This window comes from Phaenicophaeus curvirostris, chromosome 1, assembly GCF_032191515.1.
Source record: "Phaenicophaeus curvirostris isolate KB17595 chromosome 1, BPBGC_Pcur_1.0, whole genome shotgun sequence".
Classification (NCBI taxonomy): domain Eukaryota; kingdom Metazoa; phylum Chordata; class Aves; order Cuculiformes; family Cuculidae; genus Phaenicophaeus; species Phaenicophaeus curvirostris.
Genome location: NC_091392.1, coordinates 102,330,596 through 102,347,147, shown reverse-complemented (window position 1 = coordinate 102,347,147; position 16,552 = coordinate 102,330,596).

Below are 16,552 nucleotides of genomic sequence, written 5' to 3'. Positions count from 1 at the left end.
TTCCATCTTGCAAGGACTCTTTTGTTGCAAGTGATGAATGTAGTGCATTATCCCCAAAATTACTACACAGCCTGTGAGGATAATTATTTTTTTCTGAGAAATTACAAGGTAGTTAATTAATCTGAGTTAAAGTTAATTAAAATTTTACTCCCGTAAGAAAAGTACTGGTCCGCTTATCATATGTAAGTCTTTTTCCACTCCTGAAAAAAGAAAATATACATTCTTGAAGTTTATTTTTAGAGGTTGTTGGACTTGTATATGTAATAATCCGTTCAAGACAAGTGGAAGTTAAATTTATTATCTCTTATTATCAGCTAATTTTACTTAATCACAATAAGACTAAATATCAGTAGGTCACTGTGACATCAGAGCTAATTAGTCAACCAAATTTACATGCAAAATTTCTGTGTTCTGTAATATACCAAGAGTCTGAGGAAGGCCTAGGAAAGCATTGGGAATGTTATACAGGGAGTACTCAGCTCTGTTCTCATGGAACTTAAAAATCACTTGGCCACATTATACTTGGGCAATGGCTCCTGAAAGACTCCCATTCACACCATTCTTTCTGCTGGAGGAAGCAGCACTATCAAGAAAAATGTGTAATAGTATATGCCCATGAAGCTTGTAGATAATGTGACTTGGAGTTGGAGCTCTCCCTTTTACCCATAGGCAACACATTGATGTCACTAACATTTCAAACTAAGGATCTTCTACTTTATCAATGTGCTTTGGCTATTTAGTACTGCTGAGGAGAGGCAAAACAACCATAAAATCCAGCTTAGCTCTCTGTCATCACTGAATCTGCTCTTAAAGTTGAAATAAATTATTATTTAAGATACAGGTAAAATCAGAATTTTAAAATAAAACTACATTCTTCTTGTGTATTATTAGTACACAAGTTCTGAAATAATTTAAATACTGTAAAACACTAGAAAAACATATTCATTAGACTATTGAGGTTGTGAATTCATCAAGCACAGAAATATTAAAAAGAAGTTGTTATCCTCCTGAAATACATTATTATAAACCAAAAATACCTCTAAACTTCACTGAAAGCAATGTTAACCCTCATGTATAGTCCTACCAAGAGAAAAATAATTTGAGGAAATGGGAAGGTAGCAAGTAAAATTAATTCTAAAAGACTTTTTTTGAAAACAGTACTTGAATACCTGAGAGATGCTGATTGTCTTTCATTCTAACATATGCTTAAACTTCAGGAATGCAAAACCTATTATTTATAAATACTTATGTGCATATTACACAGACTTGTAAATAGTATTTATGAGCAATCTATGAATTAACATATTCTGGTATTTCCAATAAAGCCTTCACATCCTCTCTGATTTTATCTTAAGTCACCTTTGTCCTTTCTTGTTCCGTCTGTTTGCTTGAAGTATTTGAATACACTGAAGGAAAACCAAAGTGGGAAAAGGGGATTTGACTTTGTTTTGGATTTAAATCTTCAGGTTTAGTTTTTACTTTATGGCACAGGAAACCAGAGAGAAACTTGTCCGAAATACATGTGTATGTGTAGTATGTGGTTGCTTTTGTTTGTTTTACTCCAGAGTAGGCTGTATTTATTTGAAATACAGAAGCTGAAATTTTGTAATTTCAAAGATATCTGAGTAACTTAGAGGAAAAAGTTAGAGTGACAGCTACCAAAATTTAGGCCTGTAATTTCCTCAGGTAATTTTTAAGACATTGTGCTCTGCTAAGTCTAGACATCAAAACATAAAACTGATTAACAGTCTTTGCTATTTAAAGAGAGTGTAAATGTACTAAATTAATATAATTTAAAATTCTTTTAGAATCACAGTCATAGATAGTGACTAACCTTCATAAGAACACAAAGAATAATATGGCTTTTGACATTTTAGCTAAAATACTGGTTTGTTGAAGAAGAGGATAACTGTATCCAATTAATATCAATGAGTAACTGCAGACAAATGTAACAGGAATTACTTCAAGTATGCTCCTAATTTCTCCAGTTCCTGGCACTGGCAGGAACTTCCACTTTCATCTCCAGAGGTCCTTGCAGACCCCTGCCTGACCTTGCAATGGGAGCAGACTGTTCCAACAATCCCAGACTGGGAACAATGATTCAGGGATTTGAGTAGAAAAACTAAAAGAACACTTCACTGTGATCCGATTTTAAAGATTTCTAAAGCAGTAAGACATTTTTAGGCAAAACTTTATACAGAAGATGATTACTACTGCTAATAGTGACTTTGTGCACAAACAAGGATCTGCAATTGAGTCTTGGTAATCCAAACTCAGTTTCAAGGTTATAGGAATAAGTATAAACTGGTTTGGATGAGTCATCGTAAACATCAGCTCAAGGTGTAAAGTGTTGATGACTTGAAATGAGCTTAGGTAACTGCTAATCAATTTGCAGAGAGAAAGGGATTTTACCAGGATATAGATAGTAGTACACCTGACATGCAGTCTTAGAGTGGAAAAAAGGGAAATAAATATATATTCTCTAAAATGACAAACAAGATCTGACGAGCGCTGTAGTGTACAGAAAAAGATTTTATTTTCAACAGGAGTATTTTCTAGTCTGTATCTTCACAGAATGAATCTTTACCCTTCCCTGTCAATAAAGCAGAAAAAAATAATAGAAGTAATTTTTGGTAGTCCATTTTTAGACTATGTAAACCTTATCTCTAAGGCAGTATGAATTATTGCTGTATTTAGTCATATGTTTAGAAATACATGATCACTTTATGAAACAAGCTTGTTGAACAACATGTTTTGAAGCAACTCACAGAATTCATATGAAGTTACACCAGTATGATTTATTCTCCTTTATATGGCAAAATTTTGTCCTTTTGGTTTTTTGATGGATGCACGTATATATAGTTAGAATCAAGAAGCGGAAGACAGGAATTAGAAATGATATGAGCAAGGTGAGTTTGTATTTTAACTTGAGAATACAGATGGAAATGAAAGCATATTTAATCAGGCATTTTATATTAACATTATTGATTACCTAAAGGGTTCTGGCTGTCACAGGAAAATGGCAGATGTTGTAATTAGATTACTGTACAACTTGTATATGAATTAATTGCACAGGGGATTGCATATAAAACAAATGCAGTCGTCGTTTTTCACACTTCTTTTTTTCCTTCAACAGATATTTTACATGTGCTGGACAGTGACACCAGGAAATACAGTTTCCGAATGCAGATACGTTTTGGAATGTTCAATAATTTTATGTATGCAGACAGTGTGATTCTTATCTCTGGCTTACCAATGGGTCTATAAAGCCTCACAGAAAGATTAATTATAGCTCTCAACAATTTTGGCCTCTGCATGTCATGCAAAGAACAAAACACCAAAGAGGAAGCAGAAGAATTTTGATTATGTCAATCAGAGAAAAAAAGAGAATAAGAGATAAGTAGTGGAATTTTAAAAAGGGTTGAGTGTACTGTTTGAATCTTTTTAAATAATCTTGAAGTTCATAAAATTAAGTGGGAAGTAGGAAGAAATAAGTTCAATGGAAGAAATGTTACTGATTGAAGAACTACATCTATAAATCAGCAAGATTTGAGAAAATAATAAGGTTCAAGAACTCACAGATGTCATACTGCTGATATTCAAGGTTAGAACTAGTACAGAAAATATAATAACTGTCAAGGATGTAACAGAAATATAGTTATTTACCTGACCTTTTACATAAAACTCTGCTTACAGTTCCAGGCATTTCTCAAAATACTTCTGATAGTACTCAATAAATAAACAATTTTCGAGATATTTTATTTGCAGTTTTAAAATGCACAGCACAAATGTGCAAACACCATAAAAGCATGTTGCCCCATAACAGCACCTGTCCAAGAATCTTAAAATGCATTAGTACCGTATAAAATAAATAAATAGAATTACATTCATTTTTTCAAGTCAGAGAACAGAAAGAAAAAGTGACTGAAATGCAGCAAGGCCAGAAGAGTACCCTCAAAATCTTTTCCCCACTGAGTTAAACATTCTTTATCAAATATAAATTAAAAAAAAAGTGTCAGGAAATCAATTTAGATTTTATAAGGGATCTTATATGTAGAGTTTCTAGGACATTGTGTTTTTCTAATAGTAAAACACTTTGGAAAATTGCAGGTACCTGCAAATGTATATGACACCAGCAGACATCTTCTCATCTTTATGCAGGCACTGTGCATCCTAACAACACAAAAGCAGAGCCACCAAAAATGTATGCGTCGCAAAGGTGGAGACCTGTACAGTGCATGTGAAACAAGCCAGTAGAAAACAGCTGACCTTTTTCTTAAGGCCACAAATCTGATTTTTCTAAGAATGTATGGAATGCTAGGGTTCTTAGTTGCTTCTCCACTGTTTGGTTCTATCAGCCATAAATCTCTCAACTATCCAGCAGCTGTGGCTTTTCCTGTCTTACATGCATCTCCTATGGCTGTCACCAGGACTATCAACCTAGCAACACCAAAATTTTATCCCATAATTCTGTTCCCACTGACTCACAATCATTTCCAAGCAAAGAATCATAGAATCACCAGGTTGGAAGCGACCCACCGGATCATCGAGTACAGAAGCACAGAATAAGCCAGGATCCAGCTTATTCTAGTTACTCACTTCTGGGTAACCGTTGTTTCAAAATGACACCAGAGACTACAGTATAATGCTACTTAGAGTATGTTAGTAGTTTCATACTACTGTAACTATCTGGTTTTAATTTTCTCTCTCCTCCTGCAAAAACTTCTTTTTCCTTTTAAGAGAATAAATGCATTAATCAAAAATAGCTGCAACAGACCAACCATGTTGATCACACTAAATAGATCTAACCCTTCAAGTATGCCTTTTCCAGGAGTTAAAGAATAATGAGATTAGACTCCCTTACAACCAATATATGCTGCTTGGAAATTTCTGAGTGCCTCAAATGCGTAAATACACTTAGCCTTGATACAAAACATCAAGCATTTTTAATCAACCTTTGGTATGTTTACACACTTATCACTTCATTTCTATTAGTAGTAAGGAGTGGAAGAGAAGCATCTAAATACAAGGCAACTTTTTCTAGTATTGTGACTCAGAAAATTGTACCCTGTTCCTCACTTTACCTTTCTGCTATGTTCTCTGATTCTGAGGAACATTAAATGATAAGTAAAAAACACCTTTAAGAAAATTACCTCTTGCCTCAGAACCTTGCAGTTGTTCCCCAGCTGGGTCAGCCACTTCCCATCAGATAGTGCAAACTCCCAGTAGGAGTCAGGATCAGCATTTCAAACTTTTTTTACCATGCAAACAAAAGAATGGTGAATGATTTTGTTCTTATGCAGACTATTTCTGCACCGTAAGAGAAATCTCATTCCTCAATTCCATATAAGTAGTAAAGTATGGTAAAAAGTTACCCCAGTCCAGTTAAAAAAAAATTATATGAACTACCTTGTAACAAAACATTAATTAAACTCTATCTGACAAAACAGTAACACTTCTGCAAATTCATGGGTTAAATGATAACAGCTTGAGGTCTTCTGTCTGCTCAGGTTAGCACATTCTATACTAGAGAGTCTCAGATTTTTGCTAAACTGGCTGTTGGCACATCAAATCTTTCTAAGCTGTGTTCAGAATCTTTGGAATAATAGTTTATAAGTGCAAAGAATTCTCTACAAACATAAAAAATATGGGCAGAAAATGAAAGTATTAAGCAGGGAATTATTTTAAAAACCTATCTTTTCTTTTATAAAAAAATGTCACCTTGTGAAGGAAATGGTTTCTAGAAAATTAAAATGAAATACAAATTAATTTTTTAAACACCATTTAATATTTTTTGTATTGAAATTAATTAAGTTAAAATATATTTCAGGCACACAAAGTGCCTTTTACTCAGTTTAATCACTGGTTAATTTGAACCTTCATTTAATTTGATCAAAATTCCAAATATCAAATCAGCTGTATTAAAAATAGCAAAACTTTCACTCCTTATTTTGATTAACTTCGATCGCCTTAGGCAAGTAATATCATATAATTCAATCACTGGTTATAGAACATTGCCACTTTAATTAATTATGAAAATGAAAAAAATGGAGAACAGAGATAAAAGCCCAAGGAAGAAAATGTATTTATAACAAAAGGGCAATCACAACTCAATGTTGTTTTATTAAGACATTGTTACTAAAATTTTAGTTCTACCACTTGTCATTGTAATCCATTTGATTACTGTTAAAACCTTATACGCACCTTCTCCTCTGACTGTGTTGTAAACGTAAGAAGATCAAACTTCAGTAAAAAGAAGTGCTACCTCTTGAGATTTTCTTGCAAGGAGAAGTCACTCGTACAGTGATATGTAGCATTTTAGCCTTCTAGGGAATTTCAGTCCTGCCTTGAGGCAAATCTCCTTGGACAGGCTGTTGTTGCTGCTTTACCAGTGGAAATCCTGGGTGGAATTTAACACCAGCCAGATTTTTAGAGTTTAACATTTTTCAAATTGAGGTTTTCTGACATCAGGCCTTGAGGGGAAGTATGCATGACTCCCAGCTGCTCCCATATTTCATTGATACATATGAAAATAAGAATAATGAAAGAATCCTGAGTGCATTAAGGCTCTGATCAGTATCAATATGTGAAGTGTTTTGAAATGACTCATCAAAACATTGAAATATGTTTTTCTCCCGTCTTACGTAATTTTTTGACTCATAACTGGAATCCCATTTTCTTGTATAAATTGAGTTATATCTCCCATGCCGCATAGGTGTAATGATAGTCAAAAATTTTTGGAGAGGCTTTAGGTATAATCCAACTCAGACCAAAAGAGAAGAAAGAAGTTCACTTTGTTTACCTTCCCTAAGAAATGAAAATGTTCTAAAAAAATCTTTTCAGGCTCAATGAATCCTTGTAAAACTATGAGTTTTCATAGCTAATTATTTGTTCGTTCTTTTTCTTTTTCTTTTTCTTTTTCTTTTTCTTTTTCTTTTTCTTTTTCTTTTTCTTTTTAATTCTGAATTTTTATTCCATTGCTCAATCCAGACTGAAATGCAACAAAATCCTGAAATACTGGACTGCCTCTCAGAATTTCTGAATCAAATAAAGCCTTGGCCAGGCAACAGTGATGAGACATATGTAGTGTTGTAACAGATTTTATGCTGTGTCATAACATACAGTATGGGACTGGCTAAAAAATCTTCTTTCATATTAAATACAGCTATTTAACTTTATATAATTTTATTCTAGCTACCATAATCCTTACAGGGTATATTTTCTTGTTTAGCCATTCCAGGTGCTCCCCATCTGTCTTCAGAAAGCTCCTACTTGTTGACATTGTTCTCTTTCCATATTCCCATCCCAGTACTTTGCATTTAAGATTAATTTTCCCAGCACTAAGACCACCACTCTGAGGACTGACTGTGCTAGGTTTTCTGTCGTTGATCTTCCCATAAACTAAGCAGATTGTAAATGCTGCTGTTGAATTGAATTGCTGAAAGGTTCCTGCAAAGGAAACAATCCTTCTAAGTGATCTTAAAAATTAATTCTCTGTATTAGGCCATTTTAAGTAAAAAAACTTTGGTAGCAGGGAGAAATTATGTCAAAAAGTCAATTTGTACATCTAATTCCACCTATTCTGAGTTGTTCATCTCTACCTGTTCGGCACTTTGCTCAGGCTCAGAGATATTCTCTAGCACACTGTACACTGAATTTCAGCTTCTAAAACTAGTAATTGCAGGAATATGTAGGAAAATATTTTTACAGACAGTCTACACTGAAAAGTAATTTCCGGTTTTAAATTTATTTTTTTTTAAAAAAAAAAGTTGTAACATTCAAACAACATTACCAAGCTTTTGCACTACTCTCTTTTTGTGTATTTATTTTAATGTGTAATCTATGAAGGTAACTCAGATGACAGCGATTTAATCTTTTTTTTCAGTAAATAACCATTCAAAAGCAGGAGAACATAGATTGTGACTAAGACCACATATAGAATCATAGGATCATAGAAGAACCAGGTTGGAAGAGACCCACCGGATCATCGAATCCAACCATTCCTATCAAACACTAAACCATGCCCCTTAGCACCTCGTCCACCCGTACCTTAAACACCTCCAAGGAAGTTGAATCAACCACCTCCCTGGGCAGCCTGTTCCAGTGCCCAATGACCCTCTCTGTAAAGAATTTTTTCCTAATGTTCAGCCTAAATCTCTCCTGGCGGAGCTTGAGGCCATTCCCTCTCGTCCTGTCCCATGTCACTTGGGAGAAGAGGCCAGCGCCCTCTTCTCTACAATCTCGTTTCAGGTAATTGTAGAGAGCAATGAGGTCTCCCCTCAGCCTCCTCTTCTCCAGGCTAAACAACCCCAGCTCTCTCAGCTGTTCCTCATAAGGCCTGTTCTCCAGTCCCTTCACCAGCTTCGTTGCTCTTCTCTGGACTCGCTCCAGAGCCTCAACATCCTTCTTGTGGTGAGGGGCCCAGAACTGAACACAGTATTTGAGGAGCGGTCTCACCAGTGCTGAGTACAGAGGGAGAATAACCTCCCTGGACCTTCTGGTCATGCCATTTCTGATACAAGCCAAGATGCCATTGGCCTTCTTGGCCACCTGATTATAAAAAGCAGTCTAAGAGACAGAAAACACTCTGAAACACAACTTTGCAACGTTTTGAAAAACAAAGGAAAACAATGTATTTTGACAAGGTTTTTTCTCATTTCTACATGTTTTCTGCCTCTGGCAGATATTATAGAGAAAATGGACCAAATTTACCTCCTTTCCCCTTTCCTAGAATGTATCCTGTGCCTTGTCTTGAAAACCTGTGGTATTTTTAGTTTTCCCTGTTTAAATATAAAATGTTGAAATTGATTTTTTGAGGAAAACATCACATAATTTTCATTTTAATCACTTTATAAGTTGTGAAAATACAAAAAATATGGATTAAAATAATTTTCAAAGATACTTGTATTACTCTTCAAATTTAATTATTATAAGAACAGTATCACTATATTAAAAACCTAATTACTTTATACTCTTTCTGGCTTCATGACAATGCTCATAAAATGCTTAATATTCATGTAACATGCTACCTCAGCCTGTAATATCACCATATTTATGGAAAGAAATTGTAATCCTCTTTACTGGCTCAGGTTAATTCCAATAAAATATTAAATCCATTTTCTAATCTAAATGAGTTCATTAGGAGAGGCATGGTACTGAGAATACCAAACTCTCTATAGAGTTCAGCTTCATTACGTTTCAGCACTGTGCATTTCCAGAGCTGTTGTACTACATTTATGAGGATTTATCTGTACTGTTCCAAAAACATTCATCCTAATTCTCCTCCTTCTATGCATGCTAATCATGAATATGTTAAGTGGAAATACTAAGCTAGCAGCCAATCTCATCCCCAGATGGGTTCAAGTTATGATTACAGAAGCAAATTTGCCATAAGCAGTCATAAAGCAGTGCCAGAGAAAAGGAAATGAAGGTGTGGAGATTCTTTTTAATTTGTTTTCTCCAACCCTGTTGCCCCACCCCCCACCTTTTTTTTCTCTTTAATGTAGTAGAGGGGAGAGGATCTTTGATACGGAGAAGAAGCGTCTTAAGATGTTTACAAGGCTAGTATTTCCAGCCTGATGTAAATTATTTACCTTGCATTAAGCCATTAAATGTTATGCCTGGAATGATTCTAAACAACAGAAAACAAACTCTTTTGGGCTGCATTCTGGCATCTTCCTCAAGTGAAGGGAACCTCTCCACAAAAATAATCCCACTTATTCTGAGAGAACTGCTGGCTCAAACTTGAGTGTAAATGAAACATATTTTCGTTAAACTAAGAAGCAGTGGATATGATAATTTTTATCCTGGCTTCTATAGCATCCCTACCGTGAGTAACACTCTCAGATAAAATCTGTATTTTCAAAAGAGAATTCATAAACCAAAATGCAGACAACACAATCTATTCTAAAATTAACTATGTTCAAGTGCCATACAGTGTATGTATGGCACTTTCTACCACCGATCAGTAGAAAAGGATAACCTTTTCCTTCAGAACATTTTTCTTTGCTCTTCAGGAGAATTAAAGAATGATTGCTTTGAAAAGTAAATTGGATTTGATCGCTGTGTCATATACCACTAGGAAACATTTGATGGCCATATTTATGTACATATGTTACTGAAATATGGACAACATGGGGCAGTAGATACATTTTTGATCTAACTGTGGCAGCTCTGTACTGAATAGCCAGAGCACATCCAGTCTCTCTTTTCTTTTAAATTTGGTACAAGAGGTAAGACAAGTAAAAGGGAATAAATAAGCTGTCCTTTACCTTTGAAGAATGGATGTGAGTGGCTGGTAATCTGGACATTCACAATACAAAACTTGGCCAGCTTTAGGTGAATGGCCACTGGTTGTCACTGTTGCTCCATAAAACAGGAGCTGCAGATGTGAACTTTCTAAAGCAGTCCTCGAAGCCCAAAGTTGCAGACTTTTGGTTGATCCCTTTACGTGGCCTGAGGTAAAGCCACCTGCTGAATTTTAATAGCTTTCAAAGCTGGATTGGTGTGTTAAAAAAACCCAACTTGTCAAGGGCAAAGAAATCGGATAATTGGAAGCTGTATAGTGTCGTCACAAAAACACAGCAGGGCTGAATACACACAGAAGGAGATTAAACACAAGTGTTAAAAAGATCATTTTTTAATCACAACTTCTTAATCACAATCTTCCAAAGACCAATATACAGTTTAAAGATGTTATTTTGTACTGTTTTAAAGCCTAATCATTCAAAAACTCCTAAATAGCACTCTACTCACTCCAAATAGTTCCCCACGCTTCACAGTGGTTGTTAGTTTCTTTCTATTAGATCTGGGTATCATGGAGTTGAACTCCAACTATGCAACCTTCAGTAATTTTCTGAGTAGTGTCAGTAGGAAATTTGCTTAAATGAGAGTGTTCACAGACTCCAGCTACTAACACAAACCATCCAGTGATTCCATTCAGAGTGGCAAACAGTGAATTCAATACAGTTTGCAAGAATAACTCATTCATATGTAATTGCCATAGAACCAGACAAAATTAATTGTGAAGTTGTTCTTACTTGTTCACTAAATTCTTCTAAGTAACTTTTCTTCTGGTGATAGAAATATGGCCAAATATTTTATTTGAGGTTCCACTTTAAATGGAAAAAATAAAACAAAGAGGGAAACATCCAGATAGACATTAGGATAAAAATTCTAGGTTGACGGCCATGGGATACTCTTTAGTTAAAAAGGAAAAAAATGTTAGTTTGAATTTACTTCACTTAAGTGAAAATGAAGGATTTAAAATCAAGAAGCAACAACTAGAAAGCTTTTTAAAGGATATTTTTTTTTTAAATATGAACACGACACTTTACCAAAAGTGAAGACAATTCATTAACCCTTGCTTATTCTTCTGATTAAGTGCCTGCTTAATCAGAAGGAATATACATTTCACTGTGGTGTGTATATATTTTATTTCAGTAATCTGTTAACAGACAAATAATAGTGACATTTCAAATGTACTTCATGGGAATTTACAATGTTTACCAGTAACACATTTCTTCAGATAGCTCCTCTGTGCTTTTAATTTTGCTCCATTTTTTACAGTTTTCTTTTACTTTCCCTATTTTAATGAGCTATTTATCCATATATTCTTAGTTAAACCAAAGTTCATTTATGACACTGATATTTTTAAAATAATCAATACTAATTTCTCTCACAGTGTATTTCTATGAGCCCAGACAATTACTTCATTGACTGCTATTTCTGCTTATACAGACAAGCATCAATTAACTGTACAAAACCTCCCAAATTCTCATTGCTTAAATATGACTTCTTTGGGTTCAAAAGATCACAAAGCACAAAATCAATTAAAATAAACAGAAGGCTGAAAACAAATGTGATAACTGATGGGGTTTCCACAATGACTGAGAAACGAAAGACCAAAAAAGACTGTGACTAAGCTTTCCATCCCATCAGACACAGGTTTTTGCCCTGAGAAAAAATGTCAGCTGCAGTTTGTCATAGAAGCAGGGCTCCTCAAGCAATCTAGTGGTAGTACGTGAGTTATTGGCTTGTTAAAAAAAACCCCAACATTTTGATTATACGGTGGTGTAGAATAACTTTTGCATTCAAATGAGAGGAGTTCATAATCTGCCTGGCATACATGATGGAGATTCTCTTTCTATCCTTTTATTCTGTGCCCTGACTACATGATTTTTAATAGTTTATTCCTGTTATTTCAGAAGCACAAAGGAGTCTGTGGTGGTGCAGAGAACTATGAAACTTTGCAGTGGCTTTCAAATGTATCTAAGTATCCAAGAGAGAGTATTTTAAGGAGATTATTTGATTATTGTATAAACTGGAGTCTTGTTTGGTAGCCTACTGTGAACTTAGAATCTTCATTCCTTAAGTTAAAAAAAAAATCCTAAAATTTATTTTATTTTTAAGTATAATACTAGGGGGAAAATTACTTCATTCCCAGAAAGCTATTTTAAAACCCTTTGTAAAGTGTGTGAATTATGGGTTATTCACAACCTGATTGCACTTCAGTACATTCAATAGTAGTTAGCTTTCTATGGGGTTTCTAAAGAAGTCCTCTTCTGTTTTTAGAAAGGGAGACTGAATTTATATAATCAATCTTTGTACTGTGATACTTTTGGAAAGGAAGAAGCTACTGCATATAGATGAGTCAACTTTTTAATGTTTATTTGGAGGGACTCTCGGTAGGGGTTTATAAACACCTTGCACAGCAGCTCCCTGAGGAGAAGATACATCAAAACCAAGCTGTGACATCAAATTGAGAGATAAATCCACACTCAAGTGGATTTTAGAGCTGCAGAACTCCCGCCCAACAGGGAAGTGATGAAGGGCTGCAGAGTCCAGTCAGGCTCCAAGCCTTGAAGCTAGGCTGTCTGTTTTGAGGGGAGAGAAAGGAATTTCACTGTCCAGAAACCAGAAGTAGGTGCCCTTGAGACAAAAAAAAAGCTGTGGTAATCATATTATTGTGGGTGTATTGATGCTTTTCATTCTGAAAGTTTAAGGATTTCAGCAACATGAATGACATGAATGAGTGCTTGGGGTTTTGACTGGACTTGTTTATTCTTTTCAAAAGAGTACAGGAAAGGAGCAAGCAGGGTAAAGCCCCTGAAACACAAAATGTCATTTTACTTTAGGCTTGACCTCCTTTGACATTTTTGTCCAGGGATACACAGAGCTTGATTTTATCAAATGTGTCTAGCTGATTTCCAGAGGCTGATTAAAGACTAGTCCTTTGGTAAAATCTTCTTTTAAAGAAAATGTATCAAATCTTAAACTCTACTTCAGCGAAGCCATTAAACAAATGCTTAACTATTTCATTGTAGCAGAAGCACAACTAAACAACTGGTATATGTAAGCTAATACCCAGATGGCAATTCAAGTATGAGACCAAAATAAGTATAAAAGCTTTTTCTTAATAGTTCTTTGAAGGAACTTCAGTTTTAAAAGAACATTTCAAAAATTATAGCTTGCAGACAATCATTTCTGCTCAGAAAATATCTGCAACCAAAGATAACTACTAAAGACAGTTAAGATAATTCACAATATTTTTATCAATTCAGTTTTGACAAATGCTTCACAGCCTATCACATATTGCTATATACCATGACATAAAGAGGAAACTTGTGATCCTAAGCATATAGTCGTCTTCCAGCCTTTTCTTCAGGTGCATGCCACCACTCCTCTTGCCAGCAGACTGTTCTGTGCAGTGAAACATGCTTTTGTTTGTACGTTTCCTCTCTTAGAGCACCCACAAAATGAGAGGACAGGAGGGTATTTGAATCTTCTCCTGGCTTCTGGCAGAGTTATTTGCAAATCCTACACCAAAAGAAAATAGTCCGCCTGAGATTACTCTAAGTTTCTCTTCTCTCTAAAACTATAAGTTGTTTAAAAAATTCAGGTCATTATTGAAGATGTTTAGATAATCTTTTGCATTTCTACTACAATAATTCCTCTGTATAGTGTTGAATTGTAAAAGGAAGCATGTTTTGCCTTTATCTCTATATGCTAGAGAAGAGGAAAGGAGAAAAGAAGAAAAAAAATGGTGTTTCTATTAATTTGCTTATCCAGAACATGACAACCAGACAGACCCAAAGTATCAAAGCTCTTATTATTTTTATTTCTTTACCCAGCTGTAAGCCACCAGCTTCTTAAAAGCATTTGTCTTGAGAAGATACATTTTAGTCAGCTTAAGGAATGGGTTCTATTGAGTATGGGCAGAATAAGTTGAGCAACCAAAAGGTGGGTGAAGAAATCAGTGCAGCAGGGGAGTGAAGGAGGATGTAAGTAGTGGTGGAGTAAGAGACTGCTTAATACAAAAAGGTGCATACATTTCAATCTAGAAGGAATGATTTTTTAAATGGACTAATCAGTTAAGCTATCACTTGAAGATGAGACTTAACTGCAGTCACAGATTCAAAAACCAAGGTATCTTTATGAATTTTCAGTATATCACTCTTTATTTTCCGTGCCAAAAAAAAAAAGATTGATGTAGTCCCAAACAACACAATAGGGGAAAAAAGATAAACAGAGTGTATGCAGACATAGGACTGTACAAAATGTGTGCAAAAGAGGTAGAAAAAGATTCTACTGGCTGGCAGCTACATGCACGTCTCATTATGCACTTACTGTTATTTCTGAAAGTTGCTTTACTTTGCACTTTGAGAATGTTTCCCATTATTCAGGAACAGAAACACCATTGGAAAAGTCTTGGGGGAAAAGGAAAACAAAAATAAACTCTGCATGATTTTCCTCATCAAATCAATATATATTTTGGAAGGCTGTATCCAGGTTAACCATCACTCCTACTTGATCTTCTTAAAGCTAAATTATGCATGAACAGCGAAGGCATAAGAAAAAACCTCATTAAGATAGGCACAGAACCACTCTTTCCAATGCATTCGTTAATGTGAAAGGAAAAATGCATAATCAAGGAGGCGGGTGGAAAATTGCACAGAGTTTTGGCCAGGTTTAACTCTAAGCAATAGAAGACCATAGCTTCTCATATATAACGGTTAACTTCTCATATGTAATGGTTGTATTTGCACCAGACTCTATCACACTTTTCATCAAATCCATTAGAAATAGCTATATAAAACAACGTCAGACAGACAAAACAGATAGTCATGTACTTGTCTCTACTATTTTCCAAAAGCAGCTGCTCTTCAAGATTCTTCCTTCTCTGTTTATTTGGTATACACAGGCGAGCTTAGCAATAACAGTTTTAGAGAGTATTTTATGATTTAATATCAACAGATAATTTGATATCTTAAATGCTATTGAAATTACTTTGTTTAGATATTTATGAATATTTCCCTGTAATCATTGCTCATTTGAGAGTTGGATGTCTTGATTTTTCCTTTGTTCACCATAAAATAATAAATACAATCAACTATGAACTTCAACATTCATTTGAGATTTCAATTCTCTGTGTTAATAATTCTCTATATTTTCAGGTTAATGTAAATTTTATACATATAATTGACATTTAGAAAAAAATCAAAAAGACCAAAGAAACTCAAGAACCTTTTGTGAAGTGATTGTTTTTTGCAAAGACTTTACTAGATCCCAATGAAAGGTAATACTACTTTTGATATCTTCTACAAAGTCAGCATTTCCTAGCTGGAACATTAAGAACCGTCAGACAATGTACTACTCTATGCCTGCTTATATACCAGCAGAGAACTATACTCCTATATTAAATTAAGTCATGAATAATTCCCATCCATGTGGGATTAACTCTGAAAGAAATTCCAGGGGGAGCCAGTCCAGAGGGCCAAAAATAAAAGGAAACTCTTAAGCAGGTAGAGCAGAAATTCACATGCCCCTGGCATTATCAGAGTCCTTCTTTGTTGAACATACCTTATACATCTGCTTCTTTGATGCTTGCCCCAGTATGGTCATAGAGCATAAAGACATCTAGAAAAGGTTCATTACACAAAAGATGCATCACTCTAATCAAATTGCATGCTTTAACACGCATGTTTTAAAGTAATATTCATGTAGTTATATAACAATGTACAATAAAATTCTTAAAAATAAAATATAAAAAATTAAAAAACATTTTAAGGTGAAGAGGATAGGACATATTGGCTAAACCTCTGAGGTATGAGAAATGAAATGACCAAAAAATGTTAAGCCTTTTGAACACACAAAAGGTTTAAAAAAGGGAGAGGAAAGTGAAGGAAATTCGACACAGTAATTTCAAATTGTATAACTGCTAGAGGAAATAAAAATCTAACTCTTTAATTATTCTTTATGACTCTATCTAGACTTATAAGACACAATTTTTTCTTAAAATAATTTGCATGGACTTATTTAAAGGCAACAATGCCAAGGGAAAAACAGGCTTGGTCTGGAAGCTGAACATGATAATGCTTCATCCTTTCCCTGCAGCATGGCCTTGGCAAGTCACCACACCTTGGAGCACTTCTGGCTCCAGGTACCTTTTTTTCTGCTGTGTGCAAAACAAGCTCTTCAGACACAAAATTCTTAAGAGGCATTATGAACACAATACCAGACATCAATCTCAGTTGCTTTTTCTAGATGACAT